The sequence below is a fragment of the Globicephala melas genome, chromosome 10, assembly GCF_963455315.2.
Source record: "Globicephala melas chromosome 10, mGloMel1.2, whole genome shotgun sequence".
Taxonomy (NCBI): Eukaryota; Metazoa; Chordata; class Mammalia; order Artiodactyla; family Delphinidae; genus Globicephala; species Globicephala melas.
Window position 1 is genome coordinate 10,493,577 of NC_083323.1, and position 27,208 is coordinate 10,520,784.

The window sequence follows — 27,208 nt, forward strand, 5'->3', positions numbered from 1 at the left end:
GGGCACAGCATGGAGAAAGGAGTGGCTCAGTGAACAGTGATGGAAGTAGCGTGTGCTGGGTCATTGCATGCCAGGGCATATAAGAGTGCGCGTGTGCCGTACACCCTTCTACGCTCGTCTGTGCCTAAGGACATGTGTGGGGTGTATGGATGTGTTTGTGCCTGTGTCACACCTGTGTGTGTGTGTGATGTGCACGCATGTGAATATCTGTGTGCTATGAGGTGCTGGTTTGCTGGGGACGATTCTTCCTTTTATCTGTCTTCAGGGCCTGGGTTGGTGTGGCCAGAGAATCAAGGCAGGCTGAATGGAGCTAAGGGATTCCGCCTCTGGTATCAGATAAAAGGGCACTTTGACAGCCCAGGTAGGAGCTGAGTAAAGGTAAATGCCCTTAGAATTTCATGTCCCAAAGAGGTTGCATGACTGAATGAAAGTGATCGTGGTGAAATTTCAGGCCTGATGGTACCTGTGGGGAGGGCTAGGAAGGGAAGTTGTCTGCTCCCCGCCAGCATTGTGCTCAGAGATGTTGTGTAATTGGCGTCACAGTGGGGCTCAGGGCTGAGGGGAGGAGGGAGGGAGGACAAAGGGGCTCTGACCCAGGCAGCTGGGGCTGGGGGCTCCTTTGGAGCACGTCCTCCAGCCCTCGAAGGACCTCGTCCCTGCCGCAGCTCTGTCTGGGCTGATGGAACCGCCGAGCACTGGAGTCTTAGCACCTTCTTTTCCAAGGAGGAGCCTGACCCAGAGGGAGGCCGCTCTGTGCGTGTTAGGCGCAGGGCTTCCTTTCTTTCTGGGTTGACCTAATGCTGGGTTTGTGGGATGCGAGCCGAGTGGGGCGGGCCCTGGGCCCACAGCCCAGTGGGGATGGGATAGTGTGCTGTACTGCCGCTGTCCTCTCCACCCTGCGCGCGGAAGGCTGCTGGCTGGACCGCTTTTAGAAGCAGCGGCAGATTTGCAGGTTGTTCCCAGATTCTGAGGGTCGGGTGGAGGGAATAGGACTCGGGCCATCTGCTGCCTCCATTGTCCCAGAATAGCTGCTGTAGGGCGGGGAGCAGAGTCAGCAAGGATCAGAACTGGGATGGAGGAAGGAGGGAGGCTGAGTTTAACCCTCTGTGGGTCCGTGTGGGAGGGTGTGAAGCTGCCTGTAGGCTCTGCTGAGGTGACCTGTGTGGGCCCCACAGGCAGGGACTGGGAGCAAGGTTGGACCACCTTGTCTAGGCTTTGCTGTGCACCTTGGGCAAGCATTATTTCCATTTTACAGGTTAGGAAACTGAGGCACAGGGAGAAGGCCCTTGGTCCAGGTCACAGAGCTTTCAGGTGCCAGGGCCGAGGTTTGAGACTCCACAGTGGTCATCACAGCGTGGGATGACCCTGCAGGGGCAGAGGGCCTCCTCAGGCCGGGGCTCTATCCTCCTTTCCCCCTCTGCCTCTATGCCCTTGGGCAGGTGACTTCACTACTATTCACTGGCCTCACCTGGGAAATAGGCACAAAGACTACCTAGTGTGCAGGGGCGGTTTTGAGACGCTGCACAGAAAGCTCCTGTGGCAGGTAGTCACTCAATAACCACCATCTCCCTGCCCTCCCCAAGTTCCGTGTTCTCGGCTGTAAAAGGGGGTGGAAGGGGCGCTGGACTGGCCATCACCTCCACTCCGCCATCTGGTCTGGGTCATGGTCAGTCTCTCCTGTGTTACCATAGCAGCCTCCTCGCTGGCCTCCCCTCAGGCCCACTCACCCTTGCCCACCGGTGCTGACCACACTTGCCTCCTCGTGACTGCTGATGGGTGCGCAGCTCCTCTGCCTGCCCCAGCTCTCCCTCTCCCTGGAATGCACGACTGGATCGCGCCTGTCAAGCTCCAGTGTCCTCTCCTAGGGAGGCTGTCCTTGATCACCCACCACAAAGTGGCTGCCTGACCACCGTCACCTTGCTCTGGGGTAGCTCTAAACGTCTCTTGTTGGTGTACCTGCTTGCTCGTGTATTCGTTGTTCGCCCCCATCTGACTGTTGGCTCTGTGATCCCAGGGATTGTGGTGGTTTTTCTCACTCCTGCTCACTGCCTGGTGCATAGTAGATGCTCAACAAATATTTGTGGGATGAGTTGAAAAACGAGTGAATGAGTTTCTCAGAGCTATTCCAGCTTTGTCAGCTTTAAGATTTTACGAAAGGTGCTAAAACCCCTTGGGGACCGGGTGATGGGGAAGATTTATAATGGAAGGATCAGGCTGGTAACAGTGATCATTTTTAGTGTCACACACGAAAGGAATATCTGACCTTACTTGCTTCTGATATGGTGCACTAGGAAGGACACAGCTTCACCCAGGAGGTCTGCTTGCCAGAATAATTGACTCTACACAGATCAACCCTCTGGGTCTAAATATCAGTGTCCGGGAAATGGGCGGGGCGCGGGCAGTGGAACATGTAAAAGGACACCAGGAGGGCTCAATCCACCAAATCAACAATGAGGACGATTCTCCAGGACAAAGAGCCTGGTTTCTTCAACAGGTAAAATGACATAAAAAAGGGAAGGAGGAAGGACTGTTAGAGATTAAAACGGATTTAAGAGTCATGGCAACAAAATGCAGTGCACGGAGCTTGTTTAGATCCTGGTTCATAAAAATGGACCCTAAAAAGACATTTTTTTTTTAGATTAACTTGTTCTTTTATTTGCCAGTATAACTACAGTAGCCTGCAAACTTTTTTAATCTAAAAAGTACATTTTACATCACAATCCAACAAACACACATATATAATATGTATACATATAGAAAAGTGAAACAAAAGTTTTGCCAAAAACGTCTACCCTCAGTGTTAATTCTTTTTAAGACTTTTTTTGTTTTTTAAACCAAGGCTGAACTGCACTGACACATCATAATCACCAAAGTTCCTAGTTCATCTTAGGGTTCACTTTAGGAAGTGAATAGTGTTGCACGTTCTGTGCGTTTGGACAAAAGTATGATGACATAGGGCTCCCCTGGTGGCGCAGTGGTTGAGAGTCCGCCTGCCGATGCGGGGGACATGGGTTCGTGCCCCGGTCCGGGAAGATCCCACATGCCGCGGAGCGGCTGGGCCCGTGAGCCATGACCACTGAGCCTGAGCGTCCGGAGCCCGTGCTCCGCAACGGCAGAGGCCACAACAGTGAGAGGCCCGTGTACGGCAAAAAAAAAAAAAAAAATATGATGACATAAAATCATTATGATGTCATACAAAGTATTTTCACTGCTCATAAAAACTTCTGCACTCTGTGTATTCATCTCCCCTCTCCCCTCAAACTCCTGGAAACCATTGATCTTTTCATTGTCTCCATTGTTTTGCCTTTTCCAGAATGGCATATAGTTGGAGTCTGTTTTTCGTTTTTCTTTGCAGGGAGGGGTTCAAAGCCTATATGCCTATGAGACCACTCATGGCTCACCCACGTGTGGACAGGACAGGCTGTAGGTGGCAAACTCCCCCACTGAATACTGTAGCTTTCCTTCCAGTACTGAGCCCTGTCTCACTGGTCCTGCCCAGCAGCCACGTGGAGGTGCAGGGGGATGGATATGTGTTGGGTATTTGTTCATAGGAAGGCCACAAGGTTTGTGTCCCTTGTCACAATGAACCCAGATTCCTGTCGGGTGTTAAAAAGACATTTTTGATAAAAATGAAGAAATTTGAATGTGGACTTTGCATTATATGGTATTAAGAAATTGTTCATTTTATTAGGTGTGATAATGAGGTTACTTTTTCAGAAATGTTCTAATGTGTGAGAGATACATTCTGAATATATTCTGAAATGATATATTGTCTGGAATTTTCTTTAAAGAGATGCTTGGGGGAAGGAATTAAATAAGGATGTCAAAATGGGGACGGTTGTTGAAGTGGGGTGATGGGCACATGGGGGTTCATTATTCCTATTCCCTTTATTTTGGTGTGTGTTTGAAATTTTCCATAAAAAAAGTAAAATTAAATAAATAAGAGGGCCTGTGGATATTCCATTTTGCTAGCTATGGCCCTCCCCCTTTGCTTTTCCCCTTTCTCTCTCCCCTGTCCCCTCCTCCATGCCCCACATTCAGGCCCAGAGAACATCTGTTCTCATCAGACACTGCTGTCCTGAGTCTACTTCCTGTTCTCCCCAAACACCCAGAGAAAGGAGAGGCAGGCCTTGACCAGAAGCTGACCCCTGCCTGATTTGCATTTTGCCTGTTTTCTGGTTTCCTTGAGGCCCATCCTGACTTCTTTTGGTTCTGAGCACTTGTCCCAACTGCTTCGTAACCCAGCAGCACTTTCCTCGGGCACAGTCACTGGGCAGATTCCTCCGCCCACTTATCACTCCCCCTAGTCATCCATCCAATAAGAATTTACTGTTCACCTCCTCTGGTGGGGGCATGGGGAGGTCCCGGTGTTAGAGGCTACACAGGGGAGTCAAGGGTAAGCCCTACCCTCAATAGGGAGCTCGAATCCCAGTTGGGACAATATTGAAAACATGGTGTATCATGTAATCGATGAGGAACTGTGACCGTGGGACAGAAGAAGGGAGGACTAAATTCTAGGGGGTGTAAGGGGCAGCAGGAATCAGGAAGATCTGGGTCTTGAGCCATGAGGAGGTGAGCAGGAACGGAATGCATCACATATTGCCTTGAAGATGGATCTAGGGAGACCCTAAGGAAAGACAAATGTTAGTTATGGTTATGATTACTGTTTTCACCTGCCTACTTATCTCACTTTGCAGGACAAAGATGAAGTACGTACCTGGCACCGTGTCCACGTAAAACACAGCAAGTTCTCTCCCTCCTTCCCTCCCTACATCTCCTCCCGAATGACTTTGTAAATTCCCCCCAGAACAGAGACCTTGCTCGATGCAGCTCTGTGCCTTATAGTATCTGGCACAGTGCTGGGCGCATAGCAGGTGCTTCCTGAAGACCAATGACTATTTAGGTGGGTGAGTCAACCTCAGGCTAGTACCAATAGAATCACAGGTGCTTGGTAAAAACAGATTCCAAGGCCCCATCTTAGATCCTCAGAATGCAAGTCTCCAAAGAAGGGGCCAGGGAATCTGCATTTTTACCTGGTTTCCCAAGAGGATCTAAGTGGCTGCTGGGTTAGAGAACAAGGATTTGAGGCGCGTTCAGCACCATGGACAGAACCTCACGCCGCTGCCTTTATCTACTCTCCTTCCTGGGACGAGATGGGGCGAGGGCATTCTAGGTATGTATGCGGTGGGAGTTAATGGTCTAACCCTGATGGAGGCCGTGAGACAACTGTGGCCTTGGCCCTCAAGTGACACAGCCCTTGTCTTTGCTTCAGGAGCACGTTTCGGGGTGGACACTGGTCCTGCTGCGGGAGACAGCTCTGACTGCACAGGGAGAGGCAGGATAATAAATATTGCCTCTATTTCTTTTGTAAGTTGTAAGCGACCCTCATACTGTGCAAGCGGCAAAGCATGAAGCCTGAGCCGGTGTGAACAAATTAATCCCCCAACCGTGGTTTGAGCACCTACTGTGTTCAAGGGCTGTGCTGGTAGCCAGGGGGCAGAGGGATGGGTGAGATACAGCTGCCAGCCTCAGGGCCAGCAGCTTGCCAAATACGGTTCATTGACTGTTAGAAAGCAGAGCTGCCTCGAAGATAACCAGGCCCGGAGTCAGTGAGTATGCTTACTGGAGAGGCTGCCAGGGGAGTGGAGAGGACAGACACGTGGCAGAAGAGGCTTCCTGGATTTGAGACCTGGCCCTGGCGCACCGACTAGCTGTGTGGCCTTGTGCCTGCTGTTTAGCTTCCAGAGCCTCAGTTTCCTAATCTGAGAAATGGGAGTGACTACGTCCTTCCATCTCCCAGGGCATTTATAAGGAACATGCCTACTCAGCCCGGTTCCAGCCGTGCAGCCCCAGCACCATTCATTCACTCATAGACTCCACATTTATGCCAGGCACGGTGACAGTCACTGTGAACAAGGGGCATGAGAACTGGCACACAGGGGGAGTAAACTGGGGGGTAGGGCCACCTCCAGCCTCCCTTGCAGTGAGAGGGTGGCCATGTGACTGAGTTCCGGCTGATGGATGTGCCCCACTTGCAGGCCTGGCCCATAAAATCCGCCCCCCACGAGATGATCTCTCTCTGTCCTCAGCACTGGCTGGATGGGGAGGACTTTGCGTTGTAGGAGCCCGGAGGTGGGAGGAGCCCAGGTCCCAGAATCTCTTCGTGGGAGTCTGTCCATCAGACAGATGCACTGAAGTGTTAGAAGAACCAGAAACAAACTGGTGTTGAGTTGAGCCCTTGGGTTTGGGGATGTTTGTTACAGCACTTAGCCTACCCTGGCTAATAATACAGGGAGATACAGCAAACAAGTAAACAAATGAGCAGGAGTTCTAGAAGCTGATGGAGTGAGGAGAGCCACACACAGGAAGGAGACAGTGGGGGAATGTTTGCAGGATACATTATGGATATATTTTTAAGTTCTTCTAAGCTTAAAAAATAAACCTTTAGCCCCTCAATGGTCCAGGTCTGAAATTCTCTAGCTTTGGCTATATAACTTCCTTCTCAAGCCTCCTGAAACCCCATCTTGTGTGATGGATGTCACTCATAACTCCACCTTCTGGATTTTATTTCAGGGACCTGCTGACCAAGTTTTGTCTTTAGTCTGGCCCTGCTGGGTCAGAAACCTGTCCCTTCATGCTACATAGCTCCAGTGACCTTTCTCTCTCCCGTAACCTGGCCTTCTGGGAAAAGAGTCTCCAGATGGACCTGTGTTCCCACCTCTCCAGCCCACTGAGCCTCCCCCCACCCCAGCTTTGTTCAGTATTTGGGAGAAAGTATATTTGCACCTTTAATGACTTTACAGAGGCAGGATACAGACCATGAGAGTGAAAACATCCAATTTACCAGTTGGTTTGCAAGAGATATTTATGTAGTCCAAATCTGTTTTATTTGTATGTGATTATTTTTAAATTAAATTGAAATAAATTCTAATACATAAGTAATATGTTTGCCATTCCCTTTCCCATCGCTGCATAACAAACTACCCCAAAACTTGTGACTTAGAACAGTGACACCACTTATTTTGCTCATGAATCTGAGATTTGGGAAGGATTTTGTGGGAAGGCTTGTCTCTGCTGCACTTGGTGTCAGCTGGGGCAGCTCCGGCTGGGGCTATGATTATCTGAAGGCTCTTCCTCGTGTCTGACACCTGGCTGGGGAAGACTCAAATTGCTGTTCTCATTCTATGAGGCCTCTCTGGTATGACACTGCGGGGTAGAGGGACTTCTTACATGCTGGCTCAGGGTCCCAGGTATAAGCTGGGTTGCCCCGTATGACCCAGCTTAGGAAGTCCAACAGCATCAACCAAGGCCAGCCCATATTCAAAGAGGGAATTTAGACTTCCCACCCTTGCCTTTAAGAAATTACGTTATTAATTTAAAAAATTGTGTTATAATATATATAAAACATAAAATTTGCCATTTTAATCATTTTAAGTGTACTTCAGTGGCATTAATTGTATTTGCAATGTTGTGCGATCACCACAAAAACTTCTTTGTAATGTTTCATCCATGTTGTAACATGGATCAGATCTCCATTCCTTTTCATGGCTGCATACTATTCCATTGTCTGTATATGTCACGTTTTGTTTAGCCATTCATCCATCCGTGGACACTTGGGTTGCTTCCATCTTATGACTATTGTGAGTAATGCTGCTATGAACACTGGTGTACAAATATCTGTTTGCATTCCTGCTTTCAATTCTTTTGGGAATATACCCAGGAGTGCAATTGCTGGATCACATAGTAATTCTGTGTACATTTTTTTTGAGGAACTGACATACTGTTTTCCACAGCAGCTGCACCATTTTACATTCCCACCAGCAATGCACAAGGGTTCAAATTTTTCCACATCCTCACCAGCACTTGTTTTCTGTTTTTTTAAAAAATAATAGTCAACCTAATGCATGTGAGGTCTCGTCAATGGATGGGAACCATCTCATTGTGGTTTTGATTTACATTTCCCTGATGGTTAGTGATTTTGAGCATCTTTTCATGTGCTTATTAGCCATTTGTGTGTCTTCTTTGGAGAAATGTCTTTTCAAGTCCTTTGCCCAGTTTTAAATTGGGTTGTTTTTTGTTGTAGATGAGCCCTCATTCTTTTTTGCAGCCACGTAGCATTTCAAAGAAGAGTTATCAAATTCTTTTACTAACCAGTCCTCTGCTGATGGCTGTTCGGGTTGTTTCCAATCATATGCTGTTCAAGCAATGCAGCAATGAATTTTCTTGTTATTTTCTTGTTATAACACATGTTATTATGCTCATGTGTGAGTATATTGAAAGATAAATTCCTAGCAGTAGGATCGGTGAATTAAAGAGAAGCTGCATTTATCGTTGAGGTAGATACTGTCCAATTGCCCTTGAGAGAGGATGTACGGATTTATATTCCCTGTAGCTATGTAAGAGAGCAAGGTGCAGCTTTAAAACTAACACATATGCTTTCGGCATTGTGCCAAAGATTTCTTCTTCCTTGGGGATGCTAGTCTGACATTTCCTGATACCGATTAAAACATTGGCCTAACGCTGCCCTCTGTTAAGGGATTTGCAACTCAATTGCATTTGTTCATAAAATGGAATTAATATCGAATAACTTGCTAACAACAGAACTGATTTTTGACCCTGTGCTATGACAAATCTATTCATGGTTTTTTTTGTGTGTGTGTGTGGTACGCGGGCCTCTCACTGCTGTGGCCTCTCCCGTTGCGGAGCACAGGCTCCGGACGCGCAGGCTCAGCGGCCATGGCTCACGGGCCCAGCCGCTCCGCGGCATGTGGGATCTTCCCGGATCGGGACACGACCCCGCGTCCCCTGCATCGGCAGGAGGACTCTCAACCACTGCGCCACCAGGGAAGCCCTATTCATGTTTTATGTTTTAAAAATCTATTCAAATTTAAAAAGCTGCTCCTTAATACTATTAAAATGATATAAAAAATTAGACTCAATCTCAATAGGTATGCCAATCTTTCCAAATAGGATGCAATTTATTTTTATCAATATTTTCCCAGAGGTATAGCCATGAAAATTCATGATGGGAAATTCTTTTCTGTTATCAGTGGTATCTAACAAGATAATGGAACAACTCACACACCAAATATTAACTCAACCTGCGCTTTTTAGATGACGTGTGGATTTAGAAGCAAACAGCATCCCTTTCCAAAGCCAACGCCAAACACCTCACTCCTCCAACTTCTAATTAAGAAAGTAACTGAAAGATGTTGTGATCAAACCGGGATCCAATTAAAACAGATAAACAGACTGTAGCCACATTAACTACATTATATTAATATATGTTCATAATTAACTAGACACAGTTTTCAAGAAGAAGGGGATTTTTTTTTTTCAGGAGAGACAACTCCCGTAAACGAACTAACTTGTAAATCAACTCAGGACAGCAAATTCTATATCCTCTGTACGGCAACTAATGTAATATTTATATTAACTGATAATAAAGACATATGTCAAATAAAACATGATGTGCAGCGTGAATAAATGAGAAATACTTAATTAGTATGTTAAAACCATAGTGAACACACATTAACTTTGGACTGTGTGTCAATGTAGAAGCTAGTTCACATAAAGAATAACTCACTTCTCTTTCCTTGCACGATAACTTCAAGTTCATCCAGTCCAATCTCTTACTCAGCAAAGGAGTCCCAGGTCACCCAAACAGAGCTTTCTTCCTCCAGTGATGAGTTTTACTATCTCAAATGGTAGCGAAGCCATGCTGCTCCTTATAAGTCACCTAGATCGGGTGGTTTGTGTCTTTCGTCTCCTCTGGGAGCTGTCCAGGACACACTGGCTTCTTCCTCAGCGGCCGGAGATTCAAAGACACATACCTGCCCAGACATATGCTTTTTAGAAAGTTCCCCTGGTGATCTGTTTACAGCAAAGTTTGGGACTGTCTACTTTCTGCTCTACAAAGAGCATCATAACCTGCTGGTCATCTCCTCATTCATTTATTAGCATTAATTGAACACTTTCTGTGCTAGGTCCTGAGAATACCCATATGTTACTTACTTAATGGTTTTCTTTTTGTACCTAAAGACCTTTGTTTTAAACAGAAAGTTTATATAATGGATTGGATGGGCCAGATCTATTATATCTACATACATCAAAATAAGTACATAATTCTTAAAATAAACAAGAATTATTATCTAAAAAGTACACTACTATCTAAAAGGTATCTTGTATATTACTAGTGATATTTACACCACCTTTTAGGAAACAATGAATTCATTTCCGCATTTGTTCACTCATTCTTTTATTCATCCATCCCACGTTGCCTGAGCTCCTCTGATGGGTCATGCTTGATACGGGCATCCTCCCCTGCCTTTTTTCTTGACCATACCTAGTGTCCATCTGCCACCCAGGAGCCCCCCGAGCTTCCTGCGGCTGGAACAGGAATGGAGCCATCCCCAATGTCTTCAGGCCCAGATGTTAGATCTGGGGGTGGAGTCCCAGTGGGTAATGTAGGCTGTTACCACCAGGGGGCACTCCTGCCTCACTGCTGGCTTCTCCCCCAGGCCAGGGACCGGCAAGGTGGGCCCCAGCTGGAAGGTTAGGATGCCTGGGATGCTGCTGGGGGCGGGGACCAGGCCAGGCTTGGGAAGAGCCTTGTGGGATAAGGAGGCATAGAAATGGGCCCCCTGCACTCAGATTCTAGGAAGTTTCCCCTCCTCCCCGTCAGGGGAAAAGAGCACACAGTACGTCTTTTTACACAGGAGCACCTGGGGACAGCAGCCATCAATTAAATAATCCTGCCATTTGGTGAAGGGCAAGGCTACCCCATGTGCAGACGCTGCCCACCATGAGCACCAGACAGCACGCCTGTGGCCGATCCGGAACCTGCCCTGTACCTCAACCCTTTGCTGATTCTTTCCAGGGAGAGGAGAGAGCTGATGGGGGTCAGTGGGGGCCTTTCCTGGGGTCTGAGGCCATTCCTGGGGTCTGAGGCCACACTGATCCCCACCTCCAGCCAGGTGGACCTTCTACAACTGTTCTTCCCCTGGGTCTCAGTTTTCCCTTCTGTAAAATGGGGCTGAAATCATTTCTGCCCTGCCTGACTCTCTTGGGAGCACGGCTGTGAAAACTGCTGCAAACAGCAAAGAAGAGGTTTAAACAGAAACAAGAGGATCTAAGATGGAACTTGGAGCCTCCCCTCCCCGCCCCCCCACCCCTTCCTGTTTGGAATTTGTGCCAATTTGTAATCTGTGCCAGTGAGTCTGCGCTTCACCACGCCTTGCTGGAGCTGGTAATTAGGTGCGGTGGTGGCTCCTGCTTTGCCCTCCGATGATTTTTCTCTAATTGCTCTAATCTATGTTTTCACGCACTCGCTGGAAAATGAGAAGAGTCGCCAGCTCCACAGAGGAAGGGAGATGAAGAGTGAGCCCCAGGCAAGGGGGAGGGGGAGGTGTGCCGAGCACCTACTGCCTGCAGCCCTGTTCCTGGGAGTTGCGTTAAAGGAGGACATGTGGGAGGGTGGATATTCCTAGGGGGCCTGCGTATCTGGGAAAGGGGATGGGTGAGGATAGGGAATCCTGATTGGGTTTGACTCCTGGGTAGAAGACTAGGGGGGCACAGCTAGTTAGGGGTAGGAGTGGGGGCACAGGGCAGAGACACCCCAGGGGAGCAGGCCTGTTGGTGAGTGTGTTTCAGGGTGCGTGTCCACCTTGTTTCTGGGAGTGCACAGTTGTGGCTTTCTCTGAGACAGGACGATTCCCTGTGGTCTTTCTGGATTTGTCTTGCCTTTGGGAGGACAGTTCAGTGTGCATCTGTGTCTGGGGTTTTGTCTCTGACTGTGTGTCTGTGCGTGAGTGTATGTGTGTGTGTGTGTGTGTGTGTGACAGAGAGTGAGGTTGTCTGTTACTACCGGTAGCTGCTGGCTCTGGGATTCAGCTTCCAGCCCTGCAGGGTTTCCTTTCTGAACCTCTGGGAACCTCACCTTGGGACAGAGGTGGCTGGTGCAGCTTGGGGGGGTGGTGCTAGCCTAGATAGCAGCTTAAGCCCCTGCTGCTGGGGTAAAGCGATTATCCATGTATGTGTGCATGTGTGTGTGCGCGCACGCACACATGCTTGGGTAGGTGGGTGAGACTGAGCTCACAGCTCACCCACCCCAAAGAAGCTGCAAAAATGTTCCCATGGTGTTTCCTTCCCTCCCTTTCCTTGCTGTGTTTCGCTCCCCCTGACCTGGATATGTGCGTTTACTCCAAGACGCTCTGTTCCTAAACTGCTTCTCTTCCTAGGGGTTCTCTGGCTCTCATGGTGGCATTTCAGTCAGTGTCAGAGGGGGCCACGGTTTGGGACATAGGGTGCTTCCTGCTGTTGCCTTAGTAACATGGACAAGTTGAGATTCTTGACCCTGTGTTTGACAAATGAACCATGTATAACCACCACTTAGTTTTACTCGCATAAACTTAACCAAGAGGGAAAGCTTTGCGTTGCTCTTCCTGGTGCCCAGAGACTCTACACAGGGTTAATTATGATCAGAGCAGTGAGTGTGAAGTCTGCGAATGAAATGTTCCAAAACTGATGAGTAAATTCAGTTTCCTGTAACAGACACACGGTAAAGAAAGTTCTCAGCACGAACATGTCAACAGTGACTGATACTTAATATCTCCTCCTACATATCAGGACTGAGCTCTTCCCAGATCAGCTGCTAAAACCCTCAAAGCCACCTATGGTGCCCGTTTTATAGATGAGGCACAAAGAGGGTAAGGAATTTGCCTTGAGATCACACAGTTCATGGAGCAGGGACTTGAGCCCAGGCTGGCTGGTACCCTTGCTTAGTACCCAGCCGCTAGGCCATGCATTGTAGGACAGCCCTGTAAGGTGGTCTCAGTGTGAGTTTAATGGTTTCCCCTCTTGCAGGAGACCCACAAACCTTAGTTTCACATGGCAAAGACAGGGGAGGACAAGTTTAAAAGAGACTTTTACCCCACCTGGCTAGTATTCGTTTTGTTTGTTTGCTCTTTGCGAATATCCTCCAGCTTCTCCTTTATTTCTACAACAGGCATGAGTTTCAGCCCAGTGCTTTGCTTTCTCAACTACACTTGTCTCGACAGCTCCAGATGCAGTGACCAGCGTGGAGCACCACTCACCCTGAGTTGTGGGGCGCCCTCCAGGTCAGGCCAAGGCTTTTTTTTAAACAAAAATTATTTATTTAATTTATTTATTTTTGGCCGTGTTGGGTCTTCGTTACTGCGCACGGGCTTTCTCTAGCTGCGGTGAGCGGGGGGCTGCTCTTCGTGGCAGTGTGTGGGCTTCTCATTGCGGTGGCTTCCCTTGTTGCAGAGCACAGGCTCTAGGCACGCGGGCTTCAGTAGTTGTGGCATGCGGGCTCAGTAGTTGTGGCGCACGGGCTTAGTTGCCCCGCGGCATGTGGGATCTTCCCGGACCAGGGATCGAACCCATGTCCCCTGCATTGGCAGGCGGATTCTCAACCACGGCACCACCAGGGAAGCCCCCAGGCCAAGGCTTATTCACAGTGTCTGGGAGCTGGGATTTGAATGCTAGTCTTTTGGGCATAATGGAAATCTGAGAGGGAGGCAGGGAGGCCGGGGGTGCACTTGGAAAATGAGGGTGCACAGTAATATCTACCTCACAAGGCTTTTGTGTTTTAGTTGGGATTGCTTCCTGTTGCTGATAATAGAGACTGGAAACGACAGTGGCTTAAACCAGATTTAGGCTTATCTCTCTCTTACATAAAGGATGTCAGGAAAAAAGCGTCCAGGACTAGTGGGGGGCTCAACGGTGTCATCAGGAACCTGAGCGCCGTCTCTCTTTTAGTCCCGCCAACTTTAGCATGTGGGTTTCATCTTTAAGGTCACTTCACGCTCCAAGAAGGTTGCTGGATCTCCACTATCACATCTACTATCTGGGTGTGGTGGGCACAGACTGGCTGAATGTCCCCCTCTGTCCCACCTAACAAGTTAGGCTCGCTCCCTCACTGGCCTCTCCTAGCTGCAATGGAGGCTGGGAAATGGAATTTTCTGGCTGGGCCCAAGCGAGTGTTTGTCACTAAGGTAAATGGGAGACAGGATATTGTAAGTCTTTGCCACAGGCTACAGCAGAGTCCTGTGCGCCCCAAGGTGAAATCCATCTCTTTTTCCAGGTTCTGTGACTGTTTCAAACCAAACAGCCAGACAGGGTGAGGGGAAGGAGCCCCAGCAGTGAGTGCCAGTTCCCAGGCCCTCCAGAGGCCTACTAGTTCGGGGGTTTATTTCCCCTTTATAGTATCCAGTAGTGGTACCAGCCTTGGAGAGGCAGGTTCTGCTGGACAACCATGGAGGGCTTTGGGGGAGAGAGGGAGCAAGCTTCCAAGCTCGGGGCTCTATGCCTTGCAGGTATGTTCCAGAAGGAACTGTGAAGCAGCAGTTATTGTACAGCTTGGCCCTGAGTTGGGAGGTCCAGGTGATCCACCTGGGAGGACAGGATGGGGTAGCCCGGAGTCTTTTTTTTTTTTTTGCGGTACGCAGGCCTCTCACTGTTGCGGCCTCTCCCGTTGCGGAGCACAGGCTCCGGACGCGCAGGCCCAGCGGCCATGGCTCACGGGCCCAGCTGCTCCGCGGCATGTGGGATCTTCCTGGACCGGGGCACGAACCCGTGTCCCCTGCATCGGCAGGCGGACTCTCAACCACTGCGCCACCAGGGAAGCCCTAGTCTGGTGTCTTGAGGATGTGGGTGCCCTGTCTGGGAAGACCCCCTGACCCTCTCCAGCAGGCCCAGCCAGCCCCCCGCAACCCAGACCCAGTGGCCAAGTGTATGCTCCTCCATCTCTGCTGGGCCCTGACCATCCGAGGGAGCATTTAACTGCTCAAGGCACATTCCTCCATTTCCTCGCTGATCCTCTCCACATATTGGTGAGGTTGACAGAGAGTCTCATCCCCATTTTACAGATGTGGAAGTTGAGGCTGAGAGAGGCTAAACCATGGGTTCAAAGTCACACCGTGGTCAAGCTGGGATGGGTCCCAGGTTCTTTGATTCCGAAGTGGGTGAGAGATGGTCTGAGTACATATTCCAAACGTACTATCTCTTCATTTCTTTTTTATTTTATTATTTATGTATTTATTTTGGCTGTCCCAACCAGGGATTGAACCCGGGCCCCCGGCAGTGAAAGCACTGAGTCCTAACTGCTGGACTGCCGGGGGAATTCCCTCATTTCTTTTTTATTTTAAATTAAGAGAAACTTGAGGTATAATTTACATACAGAAAAGGAAAAAAAGTACCTGGATTCTAAATGTATAGTTTGATGGACTCACATGTTTATCAAATATTCTCAGCCCCCCAGAAGGCTCCTTCATGTTCCCTCCCAGTCACTAGCCCCTCCTCCCCCAAGGCAGCTACTACCCTGACCTCTATCACTAGAGACTGGTTTTGCCTGTTCTTACCCTTCATTTAAACAGAGTCATAGAGCATGTTTTTTTTTTTTTTTTTTTTTTTTTTAGAGCGTGTTTTCTTTCTTTTGGCTTCTTGGACTTAGCGTGATGCCTGTGAGATTCATCCAGGTTGTGGCATGTGTATCAGTAGTTGATTCTTTTTCCTTGCTGAGTAATATTCTATTGTGGGGATATACCACCATCTGCTTATTCATTCATTTGTTGATGACCATTTGGGCTGTTTTCTGTTCAGAGTGTAATAAGCAAAGCTGCAGTGAGAATTCATGTTCAAGTCTCCGTGTAGACACGTGCTTTCACTTCTCTTGAGTAAATCCCTACAAGTGGGTGATCAATGGGTGTAACTTTGTAAGAAACTCCAAACAGTTCTTCAAAGAGGTTGAATGATTAACGGTCCCACTGGCTACGTAGGAGAGTTGATTCTCACTTCCTTCCAATATTTGATATTATCAGTCTTTTTTTTTTAATGAATTAATTATTTTTGTTTTTTTATTTTTGAATTTTTTAAATTTATTTTTTTATACAGCAGGTTCTTATTAGTCATCAATAAGATGACTAATTTTGTTCTCTACATCTGTGTCTCAGTTATTATCAGTCTTTCTAATTTTGACTATTTGTGTGAGTGTGAATGGTAGCTTATTGTGGTTTCAGTTTGCATATCTCTGATAGTCGCTAATGTGGAGTATCTTTGCATGTGCATATTGGCCATTTTGATATTCCCTTTTGTGAGCTGCCAGTTCATATCCTTTGCCTATTTAAAAAATTGTTTTGTGTGGGTTTTTTTCTTATTGATTTGTGGGAGTTCTTTATATATGCTGGTTACTAGTCCTATGTCAGATATATGTATTGAATTATCTTTTCTGCATCTTTGTTTTTTTTTTTTTTTTTTTTGCGGTACACGGGCCTCTCACTGTCGTGGCCTCTCCCGTTGCGGAGCACAGGCTCTGGACGCGCAGGCTCAGCGGCCATGGCTCAAGGGCCCAGCCGCTCTGCGGCATGTAGGATCTTCCCGGACCGGGGCACGAACCCTCATCCCCTGCATCGGCAGGCGGACTCCCGACCACTGCGCCACCAGGGAAGCCCTTTAATGCATCTTTGGATTGGCTTTCCCTTCTCTTAACAGTGTCTTTTGCTGAATATAAGTTCTTAATCATAATGAAGCCTAGTTTACATTGTTTTCTTTTATGATTAATGTTTTCTGCGTCCTGTTTAAGAAAGCTTTGCCTCCCAAAGGAGTCTTTTTAACATATGACTCCACCCGGCCCCGCCCCATCTGGCTACTCTCTCTGCCTTCTCATCCTCTATTAGGAGTGCCTCCCAGGAGCAAGGGGTGAGGAAGGCAGAGATGGGCTGGGAGATCTGTGGGGAGGAGCAGGGTTAAAGCCCCCCCAGGACAGAGATCTGTGTCTCCCACCCCTTCCTTCCCCTGTGTGGATTTCGGTTGATGCTGGGCTGCAAGATTAAAGCCAAAGAGATTAAAAGATTACCTCTGGCAGGGAAGGCAAATTCTGCCTCTTTGCTCCTAGAGCCATGAGGGGGAGGGGGGAGAGTTAGGGTGGGTGGGGGGTGGTAGTAATGGAGCCGCCTTCACCTCCAGGGCCATCCCCTTCCTGCTGAGAGCCGCACCCCTGGAAGGCTGAAGCCTGGGCCACTCTCACCGTGTGTGGCCTTGGGCACTAGCTCACCTCTCTGGGCCTCAGTCCCCAAGTTATAGACGAGGTGGGGGGCTGAGCCGGATACTAAGCGCCAACGTGGGCTTTAGTGAGTCCTCAAAGTGTGACCCCGACGAGCGGTCCCAGCATCAGCTGGTAAAGTGTTAGAAATGCAGATTCAGGCCCCTTCCCACACCTACTGAGGCAGAAACTCTGCGGGATGAGGGGGGACAGCAATCTGTGTTTTAAAAGCCCTCCAGGGGATTCTGATGCACACGAATGTCTGAGCACCAGTGCCTTTACTTATGGTAACAATTGCTAATTTTTAGGGTATTTAACTGTGCTCACCAGTGACTCTTCTAAAAGAGTATGTACCCACTCACTTATGGTGCTATTACTCACCCGACTTTACACAAAAGGAACTGAAGCACAGAGAGGTGAAGCTGCTTGCCCGAGGTCACACAGCTACTACATGGCTGAGCCCGGACTCGAACTCAAGGAGGCTGCCTCCAGAGGCCAAGCCACTAACCAGTGCCGTGCATCCTGGCCTTTTCAGAAGCCCCCGGCTTTTGTCAGCTGCTCTAGGGAGTGGTGGCTCCAAAAGGCTGACCCCCTGGGGGCCCCTGGCTTGCGAGTTCCTTTCCCAGCTTCCCCCACGGCCCGCTGACCACAAAGGGCACCTTCCTGCTTCCTCTTCCTGCTGGAAGCCCCCTCCGCTGAGGCTGAGGGAAGCGGGTGCCGAGAGCTGACCTCAGCTGCACAGTAAGCCAGACCCACAGACGGGGACCCACGGCTCCACGTCTCAGAAATTCATTCGTGTCTCAGTTCATTCCCTCAATCAGTGTTTATAAAGGGGTCCCGACCAGAGTGAAGTGGGGGCCAGCAGAAAGCCGGAGGCAGAGAGAAGGGAGAGGGGAAGAGGAAACCCGTCCGTTAAATTTATGATTCTCCCTGCGAGTCCCCTCCTGCCGCTAGGGATGGTGCCAAAGCCCAACCCCTATCAGGGAACGTGATCAACAGACAGCCAAGGCTGGGATTCATCCGGGCAGCGCTGGGGAGTGCTGCACCCCAGTGGGAGTGAGGGCACCGGCTGCAGGGAGAGAGCAATTCATCACAGCTCTCTAGGAGAGCAGAGAGCCTCCACCGCCTGGACCCCCACTGGCCTGGCCCACACTGGGCTGCCCAGCCCGCCCTGCTTCAGTGAGAGGGGACATATCTTTGGGGCTCCCAGTACCCCCCACTTCTCTTCCCCAGTTCTCTTGGGTCTGTAACCTCTTTGAACCTTTGACTGGGGCGTGAGATGGGGAGGAAAGACCTCTGGATACAACCCTGGGCAAGTGCCTTCTCTGAGCCTCAGTTTCCCCATCTGTAAAACCAGGGCCTCAGCCCAGCTGGCCATCCTCACAGGGCGGTTGTGGAGGAGAAAGGCCGTGGCCATGAGCTGCAAAGCTCTGTCCCACCCAAGAGATGACAAGTGTGAGGTGGGAATGAGGAACCTGCCTCCTACTGCTATGTTCCTGGGCACGTGCTGGGCTCTTCGTGGGGAGATGTGTGCCAGGCACACGGGGCTGCCGCCGCCGAGGGTCTGTGTGTGCAGGTGTGTACACCTGTGCGTATACACGGTGCGTCCAAAGCTGCAGCTGCACGTACGGAGCATGCGCGAGTATGCATGTGTGTGTGCGGACACGTGTGTGTATGTGAGTGCAGCTCTACTGACAGCTGTGAGCTGAAGCTCTCACGTACTCCCTCCACCCCCGCCAGCTTGAGAGGACCCCTCTGGAAGGGTGGGGGGGGTGCTTATTCACAGGCCCCATCCAGCTGGTTATTTACTGATTAATTCTGCTACCAGCTGCTAGAGGCCAAGCCTGTGCCAGCCGCAGGCCCTGGGCTGATTTACATAATTAAAACCATCAGTAACAAGAGCTTGGCCTCACCCCCCAACTGCTTTCTCTAGCATGACAGGCCGAGCCTCCCTCCTCCACCCACACCCTGTCCTCTGCACCCTCAAGCCTCCCTCTCCTCCCAGACCCCCTCACTCTCCTGGCCTGCTCTGTGTCAGCCTGCTGGCCTGGGCCCCTCCATGACATCAGCCACCGCCCAGTCTGTGTGTAGTGTGCTGGGATTCTCCAGTCACTGACTCCAAGATTCTATTAGTCGATGGTTCTAAGGTTCTTTGGTGGAGAGCCTCAGATTATAAGATTCAGCTGTGATCCTCTGAGTATGTGATTTTTCAAGAGTCTGTTACTCTATGTGACAAAGGGGAAAAATGTTTGCTCTCAGCAGTCCTGCCTGCGCTCGGGGAGGTGGGGCTGCTATCTGGAGGGCCCGCATTTCCGTGGAGGCCGCCACGGTGGAGTGGGTGTGTCACCCCTGCTCTCCAGAAGGAGGAGAAGTGTGTCACCGCAGAGGGCTGGGGGTAGGGTGGGGCTGGGCGCTGCAGGAATCCGGCAGAAGGGGGGAGGACCCAGGGACACCGGAGAGGGCTGGAGGGAGAAATCCTTGGTGGTGTCCCAGCCTCCAGGAGGGACTTTGGAGAATATCGGATCCCGTGGAGTGTGTGATGTTAACCCCCTTGCTGGTGTCACCTTCAGCATCTTCAGAAAAGGCTGAAGAGAGAGGCAGTTTGGGGGGAGGCCGTTTGGGGGGAGGAGTGTGGGCTGTTCTACTTCCCAGCTGTGTGGTCCTGAGGAAGCTACTCAGCGTCTCTGAGCTGCAGTTATCGCCTCGCTTGTGAGATGGGGACTGTTGTGGGGATTAAATATTAACTTCTGTGAAGTGCTTAGGCTGCAGCTGGCGCCTGGTGAACCCCTAATGACTGGTTGCTATTGTTGTGTGGGTCCTTTGGGGAGATGAGTAGCAGGTTGGTCAGACACGGTGAAAGTACAGACACAACGGGGGACTGGGTCTTCCCTTCTCCATAGGTCAGCTCGCGGTGGGGCCGGTGCTCAGAGGATGTTGGTTGAATGAATGAGTGATTCTCTCTTCTCTCAGCTCTTCCCAAACACGATGCCAGCCCCAGGCAGCCCTCACTAAGCCAGCTTAGTGTATTTGGGACACATGGCTTCTCTCAGGTGGATCCCCAGGACTTTCTCTCTCCTCGACCATCTGTCCCATCTCTGCCTCTTCCTCTCCATTTGCACAGCCCAGCTGCGACGCTGAGCAGGAACTTCTGTCCCTCCGCCAACCACCTCAAAGATTGGTCAACATTTAAAAAGTCGAAATAAAGTAAGTTTAAAATTAATCATAGAATGCAAGATGGTGCAGCCGCTGTGGAAACCAGTTTGGCAGTTCTTCAAAAAGTTAAACAGAGAATTACCATATGATCCAGCGATTCCACTCCTAGGTACAGACCCAAAGGAGTTTGGAAGTACATCCTCTGATGAAGCAGAAGCTCAAACAGCTTGTGCCCCAGTGTTCATAGCGACGTTATTCACAACAGCCAAAAGGTGGAAACAACCCAAATGCTCACCTGCAGATGAATGGATAAACAAAATACATAACATATATAAAGGTATAAAGATACAACACAAATACATACAATGGAATATCAGCCTTAACAAAGGAATAAGAGTCTGATTTACATGCCACCACATGGATGAGCCTTGAAGACGTTATGCTAAGTGAAGAAAACCAGACACAAAATGACAGATTTGATTTCCAATCAAATTTCCAAATTCGATTCCAGTCAAATTCGATTTTCCATATTATACACTCATGGAAGTGTACGATTCCACTTACATGAGGTCCCCAGAACAGTCAAATTCGTAGACACAGAGGGAGAATAGAGGCTGTCAGGGGCTGGCGGAGGGAGAAGTGGGGAGTTAGTGTTTAACGGGTATAGAGTTTCAATTTGGGAAGATGAAGAAGTTCTGGAGATCGATGGTGGTGGCGGTTGTACCACAGTATGAACGTCCTTAATGCCACGGAACTATACATTTAAAAATGGTCAATTTTGTTATGTATATCTTAGCACAATAAAAGGTTTCATTGAGAGAGATGATTTTGTTTGTAATCCTTCTATCTCTTTTGTTTTTACTTTTTAACGTCCACCACCGATCCTCCAGGCCCCCATGTCCCTGGCATATAACAGGCCCTCACTCATCCCTTGCAGAGCGGATGAACGAGCCAGGCTTCCTATCTGGCCCCGCGCGGCGCCAGCTTGACCAGCGGCTCAGGGTTCCTGGTCCAGGCAGCTGTTTCTCTTTCCCTCTTGATTTCACCAAACCCTACAACCCATGAATCAGCCACAGGTGGTCGGGGATGGGGACAAGTGCCTCGTAGCGATTAGGTGGTTCTGGGCTTTGAGGATTAGACACGGCCCCAGGTGACGGAAGAAGCAATTTCTCACGGAGGCCTCTCTTTAGCACTCATCAGAGGAGAAGGCGCCACCCTTGCGAGCTGGAAAACGTGGGGACAAACAGCCAGGCCCAGGCTTTTGTTGCATTTCACACCGGAGAGGATTCCTTCTTGTTCAGCTGGAGCTCTTCGATGTGGCTTTTAATATGTTTGTTGCTGTGTAATCGATTTCTCCCCCTGAGCAAGTGGAGAAAATCATCAAGTGCTGGGACAGAGTCAGGCTCTTGGGGATCAAGAAATGTGCCCCACATTCAGTCTTACAAAACCCTGGTATCTTTTATCAAGTGTGAACATTGTGATGTAGCCCCCAGGTGACAGAGACAGATTATTCGAGGTGCTGACCGTATAGCCAGGTCATGTTTTTTAAAATCAAAGGCACGTGCCCCACATTCAGTCTTACAAAACCCTGGTTTTTTTTCATTGGCATCATTGTTTTGTGGGGAAAGACTTTCAATCTTGTCTCTCATTTCAAAAAAACTTGATGTGCACCTTTATTCAATAGCGAGCGTTGCTCAGGTTGCAAACACAGATTTTTGTTCGGCCCATCTCTTCTGATAGATGCTGAAAAGACATTCACTCAGTGGCCTTGGTTTGATTGTACTTGTTATTTTCTCCATTTCTCTCGGTGCTGAATGAAGATGGGGAGCTACATTGTTGCCTGCCAGCTTCTCGGTGAACAAGCGCTGAGCGCTGGCATGCCTGAGCTACAGCCCCCATCCACGGAGCTGTGCCCTTCCCTGCCGCCCACAGGGTGGCCGAGAGTCAGTGCTGATCTCCGTGTCACTTTCCAGTCCACATCGTGGCTCACAGTGTTACCATCAACTTAACCAAAAAAAGTTCTCTCCTGCAGCATCAATGTTGAGTGATGAACAGGACCCAAATAAATCATGGAGCACATTTCCCTCATATATGTACCAATCAGGCTGCAGGTGATGGAAAAAATCCAGCTCTAAGTACTTCAATAAATAAAGGTGCATTCCTGAGAATATCGGCCTGTCTGCTATAACAAAAGCCCAATAACAGTGGTTTCAGTAAGTCTGAGTTTCCTTCTCTCTTGATTAACAGTCTGAGCATAATGTGACCAGTGCAGATAGGCTACAGCTTTTTATTTTATTACCTGCCTTCCTCAACCACAGGTGGCTCCACCATCTGGTTTAAGATGGCTGCTCCAGCTCCTGCCACTGCATCTGCATTCCAGCCTATTGGAAGTGCAGAAAAATAAATGGAGGTATGCATCTTTCCTTTTGAGGGCATGAGTAGGAAACTGCACAACTCCTCTCTGCTGTCATTTCACTGGCCAGAATCCAGTCGTAGGAGCACACTTACCAGCCTGGTAAACTGGGAAATATAGTCTTTATCTGGGCAGCTATGTACGTATTCAGCAAAACTTCTATGAGTACTGTGGAGGAAGGGGAGCGTGGATATTGGGGGATAACTAGCAGTCTCTTCATTAACTCAGTGACTAAATAGCATTGACCTCCTGTGGGGGTGAAGATGGAACAGTGAACAAGACGGCAAATGTTCTGTTTCTCCCAGAGCTCACAGTCAGGTGGGAGACGAGCAAGAGGGGAGACTTTCAAGGGGGAGTCGTCAGTCGTTTCTAAGGTGGCTGACCAGACAAGTCAGAGTTGAGGTGAGAGCCTGGTGACCTTGACAAGGAGTGGAGAGGAGGGACAAAGATTGACTGCAGGGCCTCCTGGAGAGGCACTGGGGTGGGTGAGCGAATAGAGACAGGTCTTTGGGTGTTTTTTCTTTCTGTAAAAAAAAAAAAAAAAAGGAGAGAAATGGGGGTGTGAAGTCAAGACAGTTTTTTTTAAAAATTTAATTTAATTTATTTTTACACAGCATGTTCTTATTAGTTATCTATTTTATATGTGTTAGTGTATATATGTCAATCCCAATCTCCCAATTCATCCCACCATCACCAACTCCCCGCCTGCCGCTTTCCCCACTTCGTGTCCATACGTTTGTTCTCTTTTTTTTTTTTTAAGATGGAGAAATAAGTACGTGTGTGGTGATGGGAATGATCTTAGAGAGGGAAAAATGAAAATGAAGATGAAGGAGAACGAGGAGGAAATGATGAAGAGCATCCTTGAGGAGATGAGAGGGGTTGGGTCTAGAGCACCATGGCGGCTTGGTCTTAGGAAGAGGGATGTGGGCATTGGTGGAGTCTTGTCTGATTACTTCTGCTTCCTCAGTGAGATAAGAAACAAGGTCATTGGTAGCTTGGGTGAAAGTGGGGAGGAGAGACTGGAGGATTGGGGACATAGGAGAAGTTACGCATCTGCTACCAAGGGGCTGCTCTCCTCACGTGACAAGAAGCCTCCCGGAGGGACAAGATGGCTGCCACCACTGGCTCCAGCATTATGCCAGCATTCCAGGTGGGAGGAAGGTGGAAGGAAGGTGGGGCCCCACCAGTTGTCTCACTTGAAAGAAAAGAAAAGCTTTCTCAGAAACCCACCAGCTGCTTTCTGCTTAGATCTCACTGGTCAGAACTGAGTCACATGGCTACCCCTAGCTGCAAGGGAGGCTGGGAAATCAGGAACAGGATTCTCAAGATTGGCTGAGAAGAGGGCACACTGCCTCATCAAATGCAGCCAGGGTGCAGCTAAGAGAAGGAAGAGGGATTGTCTGCCACGCCCTCCCATACATGTGCCAAGGTCTGCTGTGCTCTCCCTGCCAGTGGTTTTGTGCATCTGTAAAGAAAGGGAAGTATCAGCCACTGTGCATGTGTGAGCATTACAAGTCTTCTACATCGTTGGCCATTAATTTCATGGACCACCACCCCAATAGCTTAACCTGTTTGCCAATAGCTTAACCTGTTTGCTCTGACTTAGTCACCGTGTGGCCGGCTTTATAATGGTCCTGGTAACAGAGTGGTTTGTACCTGGCTTTTCTATGAGGCCAGCCACCTTGATTAATGCCTCTGTGTTTTTGGTCTCTTCTCTGCCGTTAGTGATGGAAGTCATCAATTTTGTATTGGAAAGCTTTATTTTGTGCTTGTTCTAGAAACACTCCAATGTTTTCCCAGAGTGATGCCTTGATTGTTTTCTGGGGAAACAGATGTGAAAACTTCAAAGGCTCCTACCCACCACCGGACAACCTGACATGAGAGACCCCGCACTGGTCACAGGTATGACACAGATCCACTGGCAGGTACTAGGGTTGTACTTTCTATTTTTACTGTTTGTCTTTGCTGGTGCAAAATCATACTTCTCTAAACCAGCGCATTCCACAGGCATATCAAAATCCTAGTCATGGGCTTCCCTGGTGGCACAGTGGTTGAGAGTCCGCCTGCCGATGCAGGGGACGCGGGTTCGTGCTGCGGTCCGGGAAGATCCCACATGCCGCGGAGCGGCTGGGCCCGTGAGCCACGGCCGCTGAGCCTGCGCGTCCGGAGCCTGTGCTCCGCAACGGGAGAGGCCACAACAGTGAGAGGCCCGCGTACCACAAAAACAAAAACAAAAACAAAACAAACAAAAAAATCTTAGTCACTATTGATGGTTATGCCTTATTCTGAATCATAGAATTTTTGTTAATATTTTCATCACTACTTTCATGTTTCAACAAACCATTCTGCATCATCAATCCATTTTATTTGGGGCTGTAATACAACACAAACACGTCTGAGGGCTTCCTGTGTGCCAGGCAGTATTCTAAGTGCTTTATATATATTGTGTCAATTTTAAAGCACGCTCCCAATTTTTTGGACAATCCTCCTGTGAAGAGCTGGAATCTCCATCTCTTCCCTTTTAATCTGGGCTGGACCTATTGATTCACTTATCACCAATAGAAGGCGGTGAAAGTGATGCTTTCTGATTTCCAAGTTCAGGTGCAAAAACGCCATGTAGTGTCTACCAGGTTCTCCTGCGACCCTTGTTCTGGAGGAAGCCAGCCGCCAACTCCCCTGATTCTGCCATGCTGGATGTAGGCACCAGCTCCAGCAGAGCTGCTAAACTACAGCAGGCACCAGATGCCAGCCGTGTGAGTGAGCGATCTTGGACGTCCAGTGCAGCCCAGATGATGCATCAGCTGATGACGTCCGCAGCCGGCATCTGACTGTGCCTGCGTGAGAACCCCCACCGAGAACTGCCCAGCTGAGCCCTTCCAGAATTCCTGACCCACAAAACTGTGAGCAGAATAAAATGGTTGTGTGTGGGATTTTTTTTTTACCACTAGAATTTTTAGCAGCAATAGTAACCAGAAGATATAGAACTCATCTCATCTCGATTTTTCAGCTGAAGCAATTGAGCCCCAGAGAGATTAAGCAACTTGCACACGTTTTCATGGCAGAGATAAGAGATGAGTGCAGGCAGTCTGATTCTAATGTTCTGCCTCTTAACAATGGGGGAAAGCAAAGTTAACCAACAAGCGGAAATGCACAAAATGTAAAATGTGTGACAGCAAGGCTACAGCACCTGCAAAAAATCACAATGAATCTTCCATTTCAAATTTGCAAAATGGAAGTGAATGAAATTCTTCCAACCTTTCCTCTTTCATCTAAAAACTTCCAACTGCCCAGGGAGGTCAGGGTTTTGAGACCACATGAGGGAAGCCCACACCTCTCGACCCATAGTATCTTAGGCACGGGAGCTCTGAAGCTTCCTGGAAGAAAATATTAGAGCCATAAAATTAGAGGACATCAAATTTAACTGTTGGAAACACCTTGGAATTCATCTCATCCAACCTTCCACCCAGGGCAAGAGAAGGAAAAACCACGGGAGAGCAAAGCAACCTCTTGATACAGTGGCCTGAGCGACATCGGTAGGCAGCTGTGGTCAATGTCCAAGGAGCTGTGGAGGAAACATGGCAGGGTCAGAGCACAGGGTCAGGATGGTCACTGAGGGCGGGGGACTGGGTCGGCCTCATGGGCATGTAACCTGTGCAGTCACTCAGGGCCTCCTGCCTTAAAGGACCCCACGTTTCATTTAATGCTCTGCATCGCTGTCTTGAAATTCTTAATAATTTTTGAACAAGGGGTCCCGCATTTTCATTTTTTACTGGGTCCCACGAATTATGGAGCTGGTCCAGGCTGGGGAGGTCTGAGAGCTGCCTCAGGAATGAGTATTTCAGCAGAGAGAGCAGGACAGGCAAAGCCTGGAGGCTAGAAAGCCCCAGATCAGCTTGGGAAATGGTTACTTGCCCAAGACCATCTAGGCAGGAAGAGATAGCACAAGGAATTGAACCCAGTCTTGTCGGACTCCAAGGCTCGTGGTCATAAACACTTTGCTCTCCTGTCTCCTGGGACAGAACTCACACCTTGAGCCAGCCTCCTGACTATTCCTACAAATTGCAGCCTTCTTTTCTAGGGAGCCTTCCTGGATTGCTATGACCCATCCTGCTTGCCATTCCCCCCTTCCTTCATCCTTCTTACCTGGCTGAGCCTGTGCCAACCTGTCTATTTTCCCTGCCCCTCCTGGCTAGCGTCTACTGTGGCTTCCAGGTCCCCGGGCCAATACTTCCAGGGCCTTGTCTCCCAAGAAGAAGCCTTGGGCTCAGTCTTCTTGCTGCAAACCTCACGTAGATTCCACGGTGAAGCCTTTCTCACCTTCCCATTCCTAGAGCTAGGCTGCAACTCCAAAGAATTGGCAATGGGAATCAGGCGTGGTTCGCATTCCTCCCACCACTGACTAGCATGAGCACCTTAGCCTCTCTGAGCCTCAGTTTCCCAATCTGTTAAGTGGGCCTAGACCCCACATTAATCACTGGTCCTGTACATCCTGATATGCGGCCATGTCAAGGCCACCACACCTCTGCGCTCTTCCTCCCCACCCATGTCCCAGACCAATCATGAGAAAACTTCAGACACGC

The 27,208-nt window shown here is 49.1% G+C and overlaps 1 pseudogene; it reads right to left on the reverse strand.

Annotated features, from left to right (window-relative positions):
* Positions 1-3,528: 3,528 nt before the first annotated feature.
* LOC115853122 (small nucleolar RNA SNORA11) lies at positions 3,529-3,621 on the reverse strand (annotated as a pseudogene).
* Between the last annotated feature and the right edge of the window lie 23,587 nt (positions 3,622-27,208).